This window comes from Agelaius tricolor, unplaced genomic scaffold, assembly GCF_023055355.1.
Source record: "Agelaius tricolor isolate 1412-34295 unplaced genomic scaffold, bAgeTri1.0.p SCAF_1, whole genome shotgun sequence".
In the NCBI taxonomy this organism is placed as follows: domain Eukaryota; kingdom Metazoa; phylum Chordata; class Aves; order Passeriformes; family Icteridae; genus Agelaius; species Agelaius tricolor.
This window is the reverse complement of record NW_027269261.1, coordinates 60,369,231-60,375,230: the sequence shown is the minus strand read 5'-3', so window position 1 is coordinate 60,375,230 and position 6,000 is coordinate 60,369,231.

The window sequence follows — 6,000 nt, the reverse complement described above, 5'->3', positions numbered from 1 at the left end:
AGCAGCTGTTCTCCGTGTCCTGACAGACGTGATAGTCCTTTGGCTGCTGTGCACGCACCAAAATAGGTTGTTTCTCCTGTCAGAGGAAAAGATGGCAAGTGTGTAACTTAAGGAAAAGGGATCCAATGGGAGATAAGAGTGTAGGAGAAGTTACTGCAGTTCTATATTTGGAATTGGTTACGTATGCGTGTGGTAACCCTAATGATGGGTGGACTGTACTTTCTCATTACCATAATTACATTTCCTTTCATAGCTAGGGTTGGGGATGCATCCAGACATTGCAGAACACATCAGTAGATTTAGTGTGGCTTACTCAGTCTCCATTTATCAGACTGTGTCCCAATTATGTTACATTTAGGAAACAGAATAATTTTCTGGTTATAGCACATGGAATTTGTGGCATTCTAATCCTAGTCGTCCTGCTGTATGACCTTGGAGAAGTTGTTTTACTACTCTTTGATGGTAAAAAATTAACTCACCCCATGGATGCATTTTAATACCATGCCAAGTTTAAAAAAATCTGAAGCTAAAGTTAGCCTTCTAAATCCATATTTAGGGGCTAAATGGGATGACTTGTTTCCATAATCCTGAGCACCCAGCAACTGTCTCCTGCTGAGACCAGCTAGAGATTTTGGGTGTTCAGCAGTCTGAAACATGGAGCTAAAGAAGAGTGAAAGCAGCTGCTTGTGTGCACATGAGGTGGAACTCACTGATGTGGTGTGGTAAAACAGGGACAGCAGTCTGTCTTTCCTGAGTGGTTGTCACAGTCACAGCAGTGGGGAGATGTAGGTGGGATTAAGCTTGCAAATTTTGTTGTCTAAAAGTGGAATGTCTGCCTTGAACAGCCTGCTGGCTGTTCAAGATCTCTTTAGTAGATCCCTTAGTTCAGTGAATCTGGAACAGCTCTCAATCAGGACAGATGAGCATCCCCTCATGTACCATCCTGCCCACCTCTCTGGATGTGGGATGAGTTATCCTCTGGAGGTGCTCAGCCCTATCCATAGAATTAAGCACTTCATAAATGTTTAGATGGCTTGCTTGGGCTCTGTTGACTGTAAAGTCAGTGGGCGACTTACGGTGCATTAGGTGTGCCAGAGCTGCCCATAGCTGCAGAGAATGGTGAAACTCTATTACAGGCCTGAGCAGTTTGGTTGTGAAAGTTAGGAACAAGTGAAAGCAGGGAGAAATAGTTGAGCCTGGTAAGGAAAAGGAAATATTAACTTGACTGTAGTCATTGAATACCTATTCCACACTGATGGCATGGTTTGTTTCCACTGGAGAGCTTTGTTCTGTGTTTGAGGTGGAAGATTAATTTTCCCACGGGAGAAATAAGCTTTGAATAAGTCAGCTAAAATGGATTGTTCTTATGTGCACCACACATCTATAGGAGAAACAGAAGACGTTTACATGCTCCCTGAGGAGGAACTATGACAAGCAGACAATTAAGCAATTCCCCCACATCCCCAGATTTAAAGAACCACGTAATGGCTTAATTGAGTTGAGTTGCTGAGAGTGCAGCGCTGCGCTGAGATTCGTGCTGAGAAGTGCGCGATTCCCAGAGGCATCCATCAGGTTTTAAAGAATTGACTTTCCATGCTAATTGACCCAGATGTGCTTGGTTTTACCTCACAATCTCCACTTCATTCAATTGCTATTAAAGAGAAGGGAATGAGAAAAAAGGGGACTCCATTTGTCTCATTTACTATATTAAAAGGGAGCTTTCTTAAAGCAACTTTTTGTACTGTTGAACAAATCATTCAACTTCAAATGGAGCAGCATTTATTTCACCTTTTTTTTTTCAGTTTCCCAAATGACTGAGCATGTATTTTGCAGGCAGTAGAGGATATTAGTTAAGCCACTTTGCTTGGCAAAGCAAGAGTAAGCATCAATGCCAGAAGAAGTGAGGGCAGTACACATGGAAGGACGGTGTGTCATCTGTCTGACTAGGCAGGGCTGAGCAGCACAGGATGAGGGTTGAGGACTGTCACTCTCATGCCTTGGTGCAGTGCTGGTCTGCCCAAATAATCAATAAATGAAGAAAAAAATTAATGTTTTATCTATTTATATCTGCTAGAAGGCAAGGATATAAGTTTGAGAAATAGACTTTGTAATGTGAATCAGCAGCTAAGCTCCTCCATGTACCAGGCTAGTAGACACCTCATTTTGGCAAGATATGGTCATCTTTTAGGTGTGTGTGTAAATGATCCTGGAGGACTCAGAGCAATCAGTGTAAGAACTGGTGTTCCCAGTGTATACTCTATGTGTGCATAACCTGGCTTTTGTTTCTGGTCAATTCACAAGGCTTAATTCATTTACAAATCAAGTATATCTTTGTGGTAGGGAATGAGTCTACCTCTGTAGCTACATTCATAGAATACCACTGGAGGCTTTCTTCTGTAAGGATGCTACTCTCTACCTAGTTAATGACTTCAAGGTTATTTCAAAGAGCGCCAGCAAGAGGCATGTACAGGAGGAACTCCTGTACATTCATATTTAAACAGGCTGTTTCTGCAAAACAGCTGAAATTAGTGGAGTTCATCTGAGTTTACACAGTTGTTAAGGGGGCAGAATTTAGCCCAGTGCTTGTGATAAGCCATATTTTGTACCATCCAGTCCAGGTATGGAGCTCTGTTGTGAAGTGAAGGTGTTCAAGAAGTTTACTTCTTGGCTAGGAGTTGTATGCCATATATAGTCAGCTGTGGGGTTTTTTGCTGCTGTTTTTTTTTTTTTTTTTTCTTTTTTTAACTTAAGAAGGCTGGCCTCCAAACTGCTGAATCATATTTCAACCATAGACCTGGTGATTTTTCAGAATTTGAATCATAGTTGGGCCCCCTGGATATCAAGCTGTGAAGCCACACGTGGGCTCAACAGTTTGGCAACCACAGAGTACAGCTTTGGCAGTATTATATTCACAGTCCAGATGTTGGATGGTTCAGCCACAATATACAGCATGTTAGAAGGGAGCAACAGCATGACTCAGAATTGCTGTTTACTTAATTTAAATACCATGGTTTGTACTGTTCTTAGATTAGCCTGGCTGTTAAGAACCAGACTGCTTTAGATCTGTATCCCATCCCAGAAGAAAGTCTCATGTAACAACCCTACTTGAAGTGAGAAACCTTTTTTTGGATATTTTAGTGTTGCATTCTTCCCGCTAAGGTCTTCCCTGAGAAGCTGTCCAGTAAGGGTCACTTCTGAAGTCAGGTATAGATATATCAGGATTACCAAAAACAACCAAGGTCCTGTGAAACTGGAAATAAGAAAGTCAGGGTGGTGCCTGAGATTTGTAAATGTAATATGATCATGTTTTGACTTAATGTTCTGCTTTTATCTTACAAGCTGCAGCAATTAATTGTTTAGCAATAATTAGGAAAGAGAGAGGCAGTCTCCATTAAAGCAGGGCTGTTCTTCAAAACTGCAGACTTAGTCAGTTGAGCTCCTTTTGCATGTGCCTCATTTTAAATACTGTTCTGTATTCAAATGGTGAACTTTGAACTTACTAAAGTTTTGTGCATGTGATACAAGAAGCTGAGATACAAGAGTCTCGGTAATTTGATTCCTTTATCAATATTTCCTAAGGAGTAGAGAATTTAGTCTGTGAAAACAGCTACTGTTGTTTTTCAGGGCATTTAAAACAAAGAAATTTATTTTTTTCTTAGTGAAAACTACATCTGGAAAGGAACAAACAGTGAATCACCTAGTCCAAATTACTTTCTTATGTCTACAGAGAACATGCTGACAGAAGTTTGAGAGATTTTTTATTTGGTTTTTTGAGAATGACTGTGAGACACATGGTAGCAAATTCTTCATTAATTGAATCTACTTTATTTCAGTGAAATCCTAAACTTGAAACCTAGACAGACATGAAAATAGGAAAATGTTTAAAAAAATACTTGCAAAATGAAAGAAAGTTCCAGTAAAAATGTGGATATTGGAGGTTCATCCTTCAGGCAGGACTGGTGATTCCTCAATGCTTTTGTGCTGAAATGGAGCCCTGAAGGAAAAATGCCTGGTAATATACTAGGGATTTTTTCTGGCCAAAGAGTTAAACGGAACATTTTTGGTGGGGAGACACTACTGGAGCTGAGTAGGACCTCTGCTGGAGCAGAAGACACCACAGAGTTGAGCAGAATGCAACTTTGGTTGCCAGTCTCAGTAAAGAACAGATAGACAGGAGGCTCAAGGAGAATATTGTACCAAAAGAAAGAAGGTATTTAGGGACTTGGAGAAGGGGTTTTGGAAGAAAAAGGGTTTCTTGGGGTCTGTGACATGGAAAAGAGAATAGTTCAGTTGTTTTGATATGGAGGAAGAGTCTTGAAGAGAAAATTAGGAGAATGGGAAGAAAATATGAAGCAACCAAGAAAAATTTTTTGTTGTCTTGATTTGTGCTTCAGCAGCTGTGGTAAAACTGAGTTCCTCAGAGGAGAACATTATTGAAGCAAAACAGCACAGGCCCCTGAAACAGAACAAAAAGGCTGGAAGGAGAGAAGACAAATAATGTCATCAGAGAGTTTAATGACAGCAAATTGAATTGGCCAAAGGCCCTGGAAATTTTACAATATTCTTTTTCTGCAAGGAATATGTATAATATTTATCTAAATAGAAAGTAGTAAGCTTTTGTACTGTTCTATGTAATTTCTGTTTTCAACTCTGATCAACTACCTGAATGCTCATTTAATAAGAGGAACAGAAAGGTATTGAATAGAGATTTCCATAAACACTTTATTATAAGAGGTAAGATCTATGGGAGGAATTAAGAAAACTTCAGTCAATGAAGGTCTTGCTTCATGGATTCATGAAGATTCTTCAGTCTACAAATGCGATAAAGCAGGCTCAGATAAGATCTGTAAGTTCAAGTCAGAAAACCTCACCCTCATTGGGTCTAACTGTCAAAACAATTAAAGCATCTCTTGTGATGGGTATTAATTATTATTTATTTCTTATCCAGGAGCCCAGTAAAGAATTAATGAAGTACCTGAAAATCAGTTCAGTAGTGGAGTTTTACATTTTTGTCCTGTTTTTGACAGCAGGTCAGATCAGAGCCTGACTGGTTATTGTTGACAGTTTGTGTTAGTACTGTGATTTAGAAATGTTTTGCTTTTGCAAAAAACAAAAAATAATGATCCCAGGAATAAGTTGCAGAAAAATGTATGCGATATTTTTATTCAAATGAAATATATTCCACAAGTTTTGATAATAGAATTGAAAAGGAACTAGAGGAAACTTTAAAAGCCAGAGTGCTTTGTTTCTTAGGAAGCAGAACAACCATAATGAAAGCAGATGCTTACCTGGCCTACAAGATTCACCACTTAAAACATCCAAGCAGCAAAAGGCTTGCTGTGTTCCTGGAATTATGAGATACACATCAAATGCTTAAATTAGTCAAAGACTCAGTCATACTTGGTTCAAAGAAATCTTTGCATGTGCATTCACATCTGCCTAGATTCTGAGCTATTAAGCGTTTTAGATACCCTTAACCTATTCTGCATTTAGTTTTAGAGCATAATATTCCCATACTACAGTTATCAGACATCTTGCCTCAAATGTTTCATAATAGGCAATTCCAGGGGTTTTATGTGTGTTCTTATAGAGAGATGCCATCACCTTTAATCATGTGGGAAAGGGAAGTGCTAACTCTCATTAAACCCTGTGCCATCTTATAGCAGGTTGGAAAGACGCTGTCGAAATGTGGAATCCCCAGGAGTACTCTCACTTTCCTTTGGCACAGTGACTGAGGGTATTGCACCAGGTGCAACACAGGATTTATCAAGAAGCTGTTCTCTAAGTAATAATTTCTACCCAGATACCTTAATTTAAATATCTTTTAAATGGGAAAGCAAATCCTAGAATAATTTCTTATTTTTACTACAAATTCCAAACTCTGCAGTATATTTGGAAGAAAACCAGACATAGTTAAGGGACTGAGAATTATGAAGAAGCCCAGAAGCTCTACTCCTCTCCACCTGAATTAACAACCAAATTAACAAATTTGTTTTGCTA